General features: G+C 39.6%; 1 protein-coding gene across 2 annotated transcripts in view; it reads left to right on the top strand.

Moving 5' to 3' along the window:
- The window catches only part of chst15 (carbohydrate sulfotransferase 15), a gene marked incomplete at its 3' end in the record, with an annotated part of 52382 nt that overhangs the window by 1681 nt on the left and 38201 nt on the right, over positions 1-12500 (top strand). The window contains 1 exon segment of one of the 2 annotated variants that reach the window (XM_014007031.1): positions 11088-11277. 2 annotated transcript variants of the gene reach the window in all.

Raw genomic sequence — 12500 nt, 5'->3', positions numbered from 1 at the left:
TGTATCGAGTTTCAATAAGTCAATCTGCTCTGTGACTAACACAAACCATTTTTAATTACTGTACTTGGACCTTTAATTACGCAGTGCGGTAGCTGCCTACTGCTAATTTAGCTAAAACTAGGGGTCAACTTGAGGTGGAATTAAAGGAAAGGCAAATGAGATGGTAATTCTTAAGGGATGTGGTATTTATTTGTTAATATRCACTCACTGATATGAATGCAAGGATTTTTGGATCCCAAAGCAGATTCTGGAGGCCACGGCTGTTTCGAAGACCGAGGGAATAGATCTTGAGCGTGGAGGTGCTTGAAAGCAGAGATGAGAGGGGAGGCAGCAGATTGATGATCTCTCCTGAAGCTTGTGCTTTTAATGGCATGACTGTCTTCTTCTGAGGCATCTGAGACACTTTGGTCAAACAAACTGAATGTGGCAACAAGTGGCAACAAGAAGCAGAGATTTATGGAGGTGGGGAAGAGGCTGAGGCCCAACACACACACCAGAGCTGCATCTGTAATCAGGCAGGGGAGGAGGAAACTGTTATTGATTAGTCTGAGGCAGGTCTACTGACACTGACTGACAAAAAAAAAGGCTGAGCACCCAGAAAGAGCATTTTGGAAGAGCATTGGAGAGGAGAGCTCCTGCATCAGTGAGGAGAAAAATGGCTCCTAAGTCACYTTTGGTAGTGATACAGTGGATGCTGATGGCACAGTGTTACATCCTCTCTTTTGAGGCAGCATGAAAATGCCATGTAGAGTGATGTTAAGACCCTCTGGGCAGCCAGGAGGTATTTCCCCTCTAACATTGGAGCAGTTTGAGCTCCAACTCAGAGTCTGATCTGCCAGATCTCGTACACCAGTTTCACCAGTTGTGGGCCAACTTAGAACCAGACAACCACCTAAAATGTTTTGAAAAATGTCTTATTAAAAAAAAACCTCAGACATTTAAATTTTTGAATCAAGGGCAGTCTTATACCAATAGGTTTGTGTAAATACGTTCCTGTGTTATCTTAGTGTAAAACTACAGTACAGCACTGTATGGTACGAATAAACCTAACAATTCTTTTAAAGGGGCAATATCATGTAAAATCAACTTTTTTGAGTTTTATATCATGTTATAATGTTATACTCTCATAAAAAACACGCCCAAAGCCTTGCTCTGACTCATTTATGCATGTTTGAGAAATCCTGCAGTGTTTTTAGGCAGCCATGCTGAGGAGCAAAACGACAGGTGGGGACCAGAAACGCCTCTGGGACGTGTCTTTAAGCTGAACTTCCTCATGGTGGCGCTCCCCCCTCCCCACACACCCTGCCCATGACTCCTACACGCTCTCGGGTGAAAGTGAAAGTGAAAGTGAAACTGTCTGCTGAGCTCTCAACATTAGTTCTCACTCTGTGAAGCTCTTTTCAGATTAAAAATACCTTTGAGGAAACGTATTTTCAGATGCCAAGTAAACTGCATCATACCAGCCCCCCCCCCCCCTGCACCGAAATGGGCGAGACAGAAGCGGAAGGAGGTTCTTAAAGAGACAGAGGCCAATTTCAAGGCGTGTAGCAGAGGAAGTGATGAGAAGATAAGTTTATTTTCTATTTAAACATAAAAACAACATTTTAATAACAGCTAAAGATGACATAGATACTTTATTATAGTATAGTATTTAAATGTATGCCTGAGAAACACATAATAATGCGCCTTTAACATATACTGTACACTTTATAATTGTCTGTTGATTCATACAAACAGTCCTACAGAGGCTGAGCTTCTCTTCAGTTTAATGTTTACTTTGATTGTTTTAGAGCTGATTGGAAGTCAGCATGAGCTGTAATATTCCGTGTTAGCAACAATCTGAGGAGCGTAATGTCACACTATAATCACCTAACCAAACACTGCACACCTCAGAGTTTTAATGGTTAAAACCCCACACCTTTGCTCTGACAAATTTAGGTAATTAGGCTTATTAAGAGATAATAACTTAAATCAACTCAAATGATTCTGAACTGTATTAATGTCAAAAATAGAAGCACAGTTCAGATGTCTGTATGTATTTTTCTGCTCCATATAGCAAATATGAAAATTTACTCCTTTTACTTGACGCGTATTACCAGTTACACCGACATATTTTAGCCATTCAATTCGAAATAGATTGCTGCTATAAAAGTTAAAAAGAGTAATCCAGAAAAAAAAGTGTATTAGACTGAACTTTTTWAAATTTTGCTTGCATTCTTTGCAAACTTTAGTATTAAAAGTCAATATATTCAGCAGAGGAAATGACCAAAAAGGCCTTTTATTCAGGGAGGAATATCTACATTTATGCTGTTCTTTTTAATTAAAAAGGTAATCCCAGCAGCACACAGTCTGTGACATTTCTGTGTATTAAAAAAAGAGAACTGTGAGGAAATGTGAAGGTATGGCATGCTGTGTTGCCTAAATCTTGTCAAACTTTGGGAATGACATCACCTTTGGTATACTATAAGTATTGTTTGTTAATGAACTGGCACACAACCTTACTGAAAGCAAAGTTTCTGTCCTTTCTGTTTTAAAAGAGGGAAAAAAATGTAACCAAAGAAAAACAGTGAGAGCTTACTTATCTTTTTCTGTAAAACTGATGAGCATGGTGCACAATGTCTCTCACCCTGAGCGGACATTTCTTTCTGATTAAATCAGGCTTGTGTTTCAGGCTGTATGATGCTGTTTAAGCATTAGCTCATTGCGTGTATGTTTGTGTGCGTCTGTGTGCGCATCCTCTTCCAAGTTGACAAAGTGTGTGTGGGAAGCTGAGACACRCAGCGGGCGCTCTGAACGTGGTGGGGGGATTCTCCTCCTCCCTGCAGTATATTATTATACAGCGAGTGGGATGGATGATTAGAGTGATTTAGACTGGGCGTCGTGTGCGTGGCCTCCAGCAGGCACGCTCTGTTTCACTTCTGCTCACCCCCCACCCCACYCCCCCAGATKTATGTAGAATGAATAAATGCACTTGATGAATTTTCCTCCAGCTGATCGGTGGTTTAGGTGCAGTTCTCTTTATGTTGGAGTTGATGAAGTATTAATTTATAAAACAACACAAAGCCGTGATTTCAGTCAAAATGGGGATTTCTCTCACTTAGTTTTCCGTCATTCTGAGCTCAAGTTTCTATAGGTTTTTCTTCTTGGGTGGTTTTTTTTTTTTTCAGTGCAGACCACCTGTTTACTCTTAATTACTGCAGGACAGACAGTTATTATTGACATATTTGCCAAAGATTTCAAAYAGCCCATCTTTTTTTGCCAGAGCAGCCAATATTCAACATGCAGTATAACACAGATATTAAAAATTTCGGGTCAAAATGTACTCAAATGGATAAAATGTAACAATTATTGCTTATTTTAAATAATTTACTATTTAACAACCCTTAGAAGAACTTGTACACTTAAAGGCACAGTGTGTAGGATTTTGTCAATTATTTTAGCCGATATTGATATAATCACTAATGACAATAATAAAAAACGTGTCTAATCATTGCAGACAAAGACCTTGTTTTATTATTTTTACCTTATAAAAAGCTGTTTATACAGTATCTCCATGGTCGCGGGTCGCCACTACAGGCAGGGAGATTTGTGAGACTGCAGTTTGAAATACCAAGTTTTAGGTTTGCTTCATGTAGAAAGCCAGAGAGTGTTTGGCAGGAAACATGCAAAGAGCTTTGCCCTGGTCAAATGAATTTATTTAAGGTCAATAGACATCGACAGTGATGAAATGTTTTCCAATTTCTGGACAAATGCAGAGCTGCAGACTGGATTAGGAGAAGATGAGAAGGGGAAGAAGGATCATTTCATTTTGCACTCTGTATAGCTCGTATTTGAGTCTAAATGAAAATGTTCCTGTGCCATCCTGCATTTAATGTCACGTAAATTTAAACTGCTGGTCTTCTTGTTTGTGCACACTGTTTTATTGTGTTTTCATTTTCCTCAAGGAGAGTGCTGTAAATCCTAGAGGCCCCGATGGGGTGCTGATTTATCGAAATCAACAAGAAATTACAGGCTGTAATAAACACTGTTGCATGGCCCGGCTTGCTGCCAGGTTCTCAGCGTCCCACGTTTTCCTGTCTGTTTTGAGATCACAGACTTGTCTGGGACTTTTTTTCTTTTTTGCATCCTTTAGGGCTGCTGTGGCTCCAAAAATCACAAACCACCTCTGTAGATATTCCGCTCTGATAACTCTGACACCTCTTTTTATTTTTGTCTTCTGAATTATCTTTTTTTTTTTCCAGCCTGAAGCATCACTCTGTGTTTCTTAAATGAAGCGTCTGACCTCTCCTTCAGGGGTCTTTTATTCCAGTCGCTGCTGCAGGAGTCAATAATGCATCAAGGGCACACAAGATCATCCCTTGATCCCCCAACCCCCCACCCTCACCCCAATCCACATGTACACATTTCCTATTATGGTGTTCGGGTTATTTCATGTTAGTCTGAGTTGCTTCATGCCGGGCCAGGCTGTGATGACATATGTTCCCACAGCAGCCTCACAGGAAGGGAGAGACGTGCTGAGCCACRCTGTTTTGCAGCAGAACCTAACCTGTGATGAGTCCTCTTCATCCGGTGGCTCTAWCCATCCATTTTATTTTGCCCACTTTTCTGGAGCTGGAGCCAGGTGCACCCTGGACAGGATGGAAGTCCATCACAGGGCCACATGGAGACAAATTGGACAGACAATCATTCCCACTCTCACCTGRTGTCAGTTTAGAGTTAGCAATTAACCTAACATGTTTGTGATCGGTGGGAGGCATGCATTTAGCTAGAAGTTTGGAAGAAGGCATCGACACTTTAGGCCAAATTCTTTAAGTCTTTCCCTGGCGTAATAAAATATTTGCGGTCACCCCCGAAGTTTACAAAATGTATATAAGGTAAAAAAAAACTCTGGAAACCCAAATATCGGCATGGTGCCCTGAGGGAGTCATTCTTACGGAAGAGCATTGCATTCACCAAATTAAAAATAATTTGGACTCCTGATCTCATAATTATGAGATATGATGTCATAATTCCGAGATCCTGATCTCCTGTGGATTTTGAGTAGGTAATGGTCCTGGACGTGTGTAATGCCGAACGCACGTGTGCCCAGACCAAGCTGTATAATGTTTATTCATCAGAGTTTAATAAAGTTGTGTCCCAGGGTTGAAACAGGAGGAGGTGTGTGCTCTGCTCTTTGTGTACATACAGGACGTAATTTAAGCATTTCAGATTCATTAGCTACTTATAGCCGTAGCATCCCGTACTGCAGGAAGAGAGCGACCTCCAGTATGTCAGAGTGGGCTTTTCGCTTGAACAACCGCAAGGAAGATACCTGCGTAATGTCGACATACTACCATCCATACAGCATCATGCCATCAATGTGATGGCATGATGGACATGAATGGACTGTATTGAATCGGACTCTTATTTTGAAATATCCATTTGCTGAAACCAGAAGCACCACTACCAGCTAAATGACGGTGTTATGTTTGTGGCGAAGCTGAATTGARCAGAACACTCTAACCGATGTGCAGGTGGATTGATCAATAAACCCACATTAATAGATATAACACCATCCACATTAAGTAAACTCARTATTTCCCAATATTTCATACCTAAGAGGAAATGAAAGCATATAAAATGTTATAGTGCCGTCATTGTTTACTTTTCCTGTAATGTAAATCAGCTGACTTTCTTTAACTTATCTCGTAATATGACATCTTATCTCATAATTATGAGATCCTGATCTTGTTATTATGAGATAAGATCTCATAATTACGAGAAAAGATCTTGTAATTATGAGCTCAGGAGTCCTAATTTTTTTTATTTGGTGAATGCAATGCTCTTCCGTACATTCTGACCAGGGGGTGCAGATGGGATCTTTGAACTAAGGGGGACCAAACTTTCAGCAAAGGATTTCAACTCAAGTTATTTATGTGTAATTTAGGTTCATACGTAATTGTCAAGTAGTTACCTTAGTAACAGACTATAGGTGAATAGTTTGCAAAAAATTCATTGTAAAATAGTTTGAAATCAAGGATGAACAACAAGAACAAAGTTAAACAAACATCTTCCCAATCAACACCATTCATACATTATGTAATAGTTATTTGTCTGGAATACCAGTCACCCACCAAAACTTTGCCTTCAATATGTTTAATTTCAGCATTTGTGTGTGAACTCAGAAATGTAAACAACAACAACATTTACATAGAAATCAATATGCTGTAAATGGAACTCACATTTTAAATAAACAGTAATATTACAAATTCCTTACAAATAAAAAAAATAGATTTATTTTGAGGACTTCTAAATAAAAAATAAAATTTAAAACACATCTATATTCACCTTTAGCCTACTACAGGTAAAACCAAATAGAGTTTATTAATGGYAGACGAGCTCGGTTACTTAACATTACAGAACAATTATCTTCCACATCTGGGTTTTGAAAATTTTGACATTTCTGAATGCACCGTTAGTCGTAGGACACGTACGCTGGAGTCTCAATGGATGCTGCAAAGTAAATGTTAGTCTAATTAACGGAACATTAATCATCAGATTTAATTGGATATTTTCCTCATCCTATGTAGGGACAGTGTGTTTGCGTGTGTGTGTGGGGTGTTGTTGTTGGATCCCACCTGTCCGTAATGCCATCTACGCCTATTGCAATGCCCCTCTAGCTACATGCCTGGAGTTACAAAACCAGAGTACGCAAAAAAAAAACAAACAAAAAAAACAAATGCATGCATGCAGGCAGGAGGTGCTCTTGCAACCATGCTGTGAAGGGACAGCACTTCTCCACTCTGCCACCTCTATGTTCTATGTTATATGTTGAGCTTTTTGTTCATCGCTAGTGATACTGATACTTATTGCTAGGCCTTTAATTAAAAGAAGAAATGATTTTGTTGCAAAAAGAAAGAAAAACACACACAATATGCACATTTTTGTTTGTAGCTCATTGTAGAACGTTACAAACTCAAACAGTAACAGAAAGCTGATGAAGTCCTGTGGTTTTGCACCCCTGCTTYACGTCTCTGCTCAGGCTGTGCTGCAGGAAGAATGAAGAAGAAGAAGAAGAAGAAAAAAAGGCACTTGTACTAAATCAGTGCAGCTCAAACGCTCACAGGTCTTCATGGTTTTCCTCAGCTCGCCACACCACAACACTGTGGAAAAACCTTTAATACTTCTCTTCCTGCAACAGGCTCACAYAAACTGTACTTAAAGCCACCGAGCATGTAATAATTGTAGCACTGCGGTCGGTGTTTGGGGAGGCTTTGAAACTCAAATTCCCTGGGTCAAACAGCCACTGGAGCCTGGACAACATTGTTCAGTGCTTAACGTACTCCRATTCATTAACTGCAAACTTTCTGACCTATTTGTGTGATGTTTGTATGGATTTCGTCCTGGTCTTCCTCTCTTAATCCCTGTATATTAGGGTGTATTGGTGAAGCTGTGTGTCCCTGTGATGAACCGGAGTCTCAAAAATGAAACTCTCCTCCTGTTTCTYACAAAATAATTTGAGTGGTTGGAAAATTCATGAATAAAAGAAGCAGTATGGAGACATGGCATCAAACTCTGGAAACCTGTAATGTGAGCTTTAATACTTTCCCAGWAGAAAAATACATAATATTATTATCCTATCTTTCATACTAAGGCGATTAAGGCGAGTTTTTGCATGTGTATCTCATTAACCACTGGACGTTTTAATGAAACGTGCAGAAAATAAACATTGGATTAACTGTTTAGCTTTTGGATTTAACATGATTCAATATAGCTGCCACAGCTAATCAACATTAGCCAACACCAAAATGACTATAACTCAGTCACCTTAACAGATATTGATCTAAAATTTGATGTGCAGTAAATGAGTCATTCACAACATATATGCTGGGAGTGATACCTTACAGTATTGAACAAGATTGTATGTCAAGGTTTAACCAAAACTACTATAACCGTGTCAACCCTMAGCAWAAGATGATTTTAGTTTYRTACACATTCCTTTAAGCAGAGCAWGACCTATAATTCCACGTTAAATTTCAACTCTCGAGTGACGACTTTGTATTCTGAACAGACCGTACCTCGTCAGTAAGAGAAAGAGCTTCTGCCTCGACACCAACAAACCATCTGTCACAACACGGAGGCTTCTGTGTCTATGTCAGCTCTTYAAGATGCCATCTTTAGCTTCGTGCCTGTCACCAGTAGCCCTTTTGCTGCATAAATTTTCATAGTCACGCTGTCTTTTTGGGGCTTAAGTGACAGCAGGCTCCGCTTTTAGACTGAATAATCTGAGCCTGAGACAATATCCGGCTGCTGTCCGCCTGTGCATTAAGTGTAGGAGTTGGACTTTGAAAGTAATGGTGCGTGCAGGGCACCGGGTGACGGATGGATCCTCCGATGAAGTTCTGTTATGTATTCCTGATGAGAGCAGTGGATCACAGTTCAGGATTTATGAGACTATGGATGAGCTGCCTCTCCATGCGATGTTGTCTCTGTGAGGTAGAAGTCCAAGGCTGTTTCTCACTGTGATTGATGAGCATCCTGCGATAAGCTACCACACTGACAAGCATTCGTCTGCTTTATCGAGTGAACGACTTGCACCCAACTTTTTTTCCCCCCGCCAGTGTTAATGGCTCTTGTAATTAAGAAGTGGCAGCCTGCATGCTCTATTTATTTATTTATTTATTTATTTATTTATTTATTTATTTATTAGGAAAACAGAGCTTATCGGGAAAAAGAGTAAACCGGAAAGCTTCTCTAACTCCTGTATTGCAGGAAAAAAAAAACTAAAGTCCTGAAGTGTCCTGATGCATCTCAGTAATCTAGGTGCAAAAATCAAAAAGAAAAATAAGTAAGTCCTGAAATTTGAGTAAGATGTTTGGTTTTGGTGTGCCACCCAAAGATTAACAGTGGGCCCCGATCACCCTGCACTAGTTGCAGCACATAATGCAAGAAAACAACGTGAACAACTTGGACTGGACAATTATTTATAATTTAATATTGTGAGAATATTGGGCCTCATGCAAGAATCATTCATACGAACAGATTTGTTCTTAAGTTGTGCGTACGTGTGATTTAGGAGAATTTGTAGCATTCACCAAGGTTTTCAAATTCTAAGACTTTTTTCAGATACGAACAAAATTCACGAGTGGTCCAGACCTGTCGTATATTTCATGAGCAGTCAGTCTGCTGTTATCAGATGGATTTTTCTCACTAATAACTTTGTATTTCATTAGTTTGAAGATATTTTGAGTTGAAAATAAATCACACTCCATAATTATGTTGACAATAGGTTGTTCTGTTTGAATTAGAATTTGATCTTAAATGTAACTAACAATATAAATTGGTTAGATTAAATTAAATTGGCTATTAATGCTGTTGTATAACACTCCATAATTATGTTGACAATAGGTTGTTCTGTTTGAATTAGAATTTGATCTTAAATGTAACTAACAATATAAATTGGTTAGATTAAGTTAAATTGTCTTTTAATGCTGTTGTATAACACTACAATATTAATATGAAGATCTCAAACTAAAAACCAACTTAAATTATGTATTAATTGAAGTTTGTAGACATTTTAAAATGCTTGTTTTCAGAAATGCATCTGACACTTGCGATGCTTGGGAGTGGGGAGACGGCCGGGGGTGGGGGGTAGCGGTGCGCAACCACCCTTCTTCTGAATAAATGTAAACGCTATGTAATAGTTTTGTTTACCCTAATTAAAAAATTATGTATTACTTGAAGTTTGGAGACATTTTGAAATGCTTGTTTTCAGAAATGCATCTGACACTTGCGATGCTCGGGAGTGGGGAGACGGCCGGGGGTGGGGTGTGGGGTAGCGGTGCGCGACTGTTCTTCTGAATGAATGAAAGCTATGTAATAGAGTTGTTTATCCTTAAATTAAAAATATTTGACCAAAGAAAAACTGGAGCAGGACTACAGAGAGAGATAAAAATGTTTTAGATTTTTATTTCTGTGACTGTACGACCCACAGGAGACACAACATTAAGGCAGTAGTTATTTCATTCCTTTACGCAGCTCCTTTAATTCCACAGCTGACGCTGCTAAAAATGACGTTTTTATTTTCTGGATCTCTGAGAGCAGAACTTCAATTTCCGAACTCATAAAGTTCTTCTTTTTTACTTTGCGATGTCACTTATGAATGAACACTTCCTGGCATGTGGGGCAGGAAACGTATATCCTTATATGGTGTTTTTGAAGTGGTAATTATGCTAATCACCTCTCCCCGTGCACGAGCACCTGGATATGCATTCATCAGTTTACGCTCCTCATTTACACACATTTCCTGAAGATAGAAGAGTTTGTTGAATCTGACGTGACATGTTCATACGAACCCTTCGTACAAACAAAAGTAAGAGAAATTTAGGATAAGAATACGAACATGTTCTTGCATGTGGCCCAATGTGCATATCAGAATTCAAACTACTGATCAGTTACAATAAATCCTGTTACCTTCCAAATGCCAGTCAAATATAAATTCAGACAATCAGAATGTTCCTACATGGAGATGCTTACATCCWGTTTAGATGATAAATCTCTATCAATATTTATCAGCACTGTCACAAATTAATTTTTTTCTAATATCATGCAGCCCTGAAACGCACTAAATTAAAAAAACAAACAAACACGTTTTTACTGTATGTGTACTCAGGATTTTACTGCAGGCAATTTGGATGCTTTGCTCTGCTTTTCAGGTGCAGCGCAGGAAGTTAATTTCCCCAAACCACAGCTACTTTCTGCCAATGCCAGTGTTAGAGGTCATCGCTTGTATTAATGATCCATACGAAACTAAACTGGGCTTTATTTCCCTCACCATCTGTGGCCAGTTGTGCCACACAGGTAGAAGTTGGTGCCAAAGCAAAGGCCTCATTTGTTTGCACAGGGTGTGAAGAGCCTCATTTGGATTTAAAGGGGAAATATCAYGTAAAATCAACTTTTTTGAGCTTTATATCTTGTTATAATGTTATMCTCTCATCAAAAACATGCCTAGAGTCTTGCTTTGAGACAATCATGCATGTTTGAGAAATCCTGTAGTGTCCTGAGGCAGCCAGGCAGGGGAGCAAAAACAACCGCATGGGCCTAGAACTGCCTTTTGGGCTGTGTCTCCGAACTGAGCTTCCTCCTCATCACAGAGCACACCTCCCCCACACCCCGGCCTGCCCTGTGACTCCTGCAGGCTATCAGCAGCAACAGAGGAAACAAACACTGCTGAGCACCAATACTAACTACTTATCAGTTCAGCTCTTTTCGGATTAAACACCATTGTCACCTGCCCAGGTAAGCTGAAAAACAACACAACTTTTGTTCACATCGTTGTTTGGTCTATGTGTTAAGATTTGTAACTTATTACGATCAGTATATGTGTGTATGTGTGAGCGACAGAAATGATCTTACCAGTTGAAATGTCGTTAGTAATTGCTCCAGTTAATCAGAAAATGTACTTTCCGGCTTTGAAGATAATATGATCTTAGGCTAAATAAGAAGACGTGGGTTTCTGACAACATTGCAGCATCAAAGTTGAGTTTGTTTCCTGTCTCTATCAATTATCTTTACAAGTTAGTGGAGGCAGCACAATGTGTTTTTCTCACTGGCAGATCATTTCTTGCAAAGAAAAAAAAAATACTTTCTGGCAATACATACATGTTATGTTGAACGGATTGCCTTTAAATTACATGGATTTTCCTCATTTTGCAGGGATGTAAAAAAATCATGGATTTTCTTCAAAAACTCAGCTTCAAATTTATTTTATGTGTTGTAGCCTGTAGGACGTAAGCCCCCATCCCAAATAAAGTTAAAGAATCCCATCTGCCACCAGAAATAATTAGAAATAAGTTTGCCACCTCTCCCAGTCCTTCCATGCTCCACTGCTCTGCGGGCGCTGCTACGCCCCACATTCTGCCTGTCCCTGCGGCCGACTGCTTTCAAACCCCCACCCATCCATGTGTGTGAGTAATATGGATTTTTTTGTGTGAAAATKACAGACTTTTGAGGGTCAAGATACAGTTAAAAGTCCAAAGGAGTTGACATGTTTGAAAACAAAGTGAAGGTAAAAGACGTCAAGTTATCTCTCAAATATTTAAAGGGGCAATATCATGTAAAATCAACTTTTTTGAGTTTTAGATCATGTTATAATGTTTTACTCTCATAAAAAACATGCCCAAAGCCTTGCTTTGACTCATTCGTGCATGTTTGAGAAATCCTGCAGCGTTTTTAGGCAGCCATGCTGAGGAGCAAAACGACAGGTGGGGACCAGAAACGCCCCTGGGACGTGTCTTTAAGCTGAACTTCCTCATGGCAGAGCGCCCCTCCCCCCTCCCCACACACCCCGTCCATAAGTCCTGCAGGCTCTCAGGTGAAAACTGAAAGTGAAACTGAAACTGATATGCTCTTAACACTACTTCTCACTCAGTGAAGCTCTTTTCAGGTTAAAAATACCTTTGAGGAAATATATTATCAGAAGCCAAGTAAACTGCATCATAGCAGACCCGCCACCCTCCCCC

Source organism: Austrofundulus limnaeus, unplaced genomic scaffold (assembly GCF_001266775.1).
Source record: "Austrofundulus limnaeus strain Quisiro unplaced genomic scaffold, Austrofundulus_limnaeus-1.0 Scaffold39, whole genome shotgun sequence".
Classification (NCBI taxonomy): Eukaryota; Metazoa; Chordata; class Actinopteri; order Cyprinodontiformes; family Rivulidae; genus Austrofundulus; species Austrofundulus limnaeus.
The sequence above is the reverse complement of the archived record's forward strand: the minus strand, read 5'-3'. Positions and strand labels throughout refer to the sequence as shown.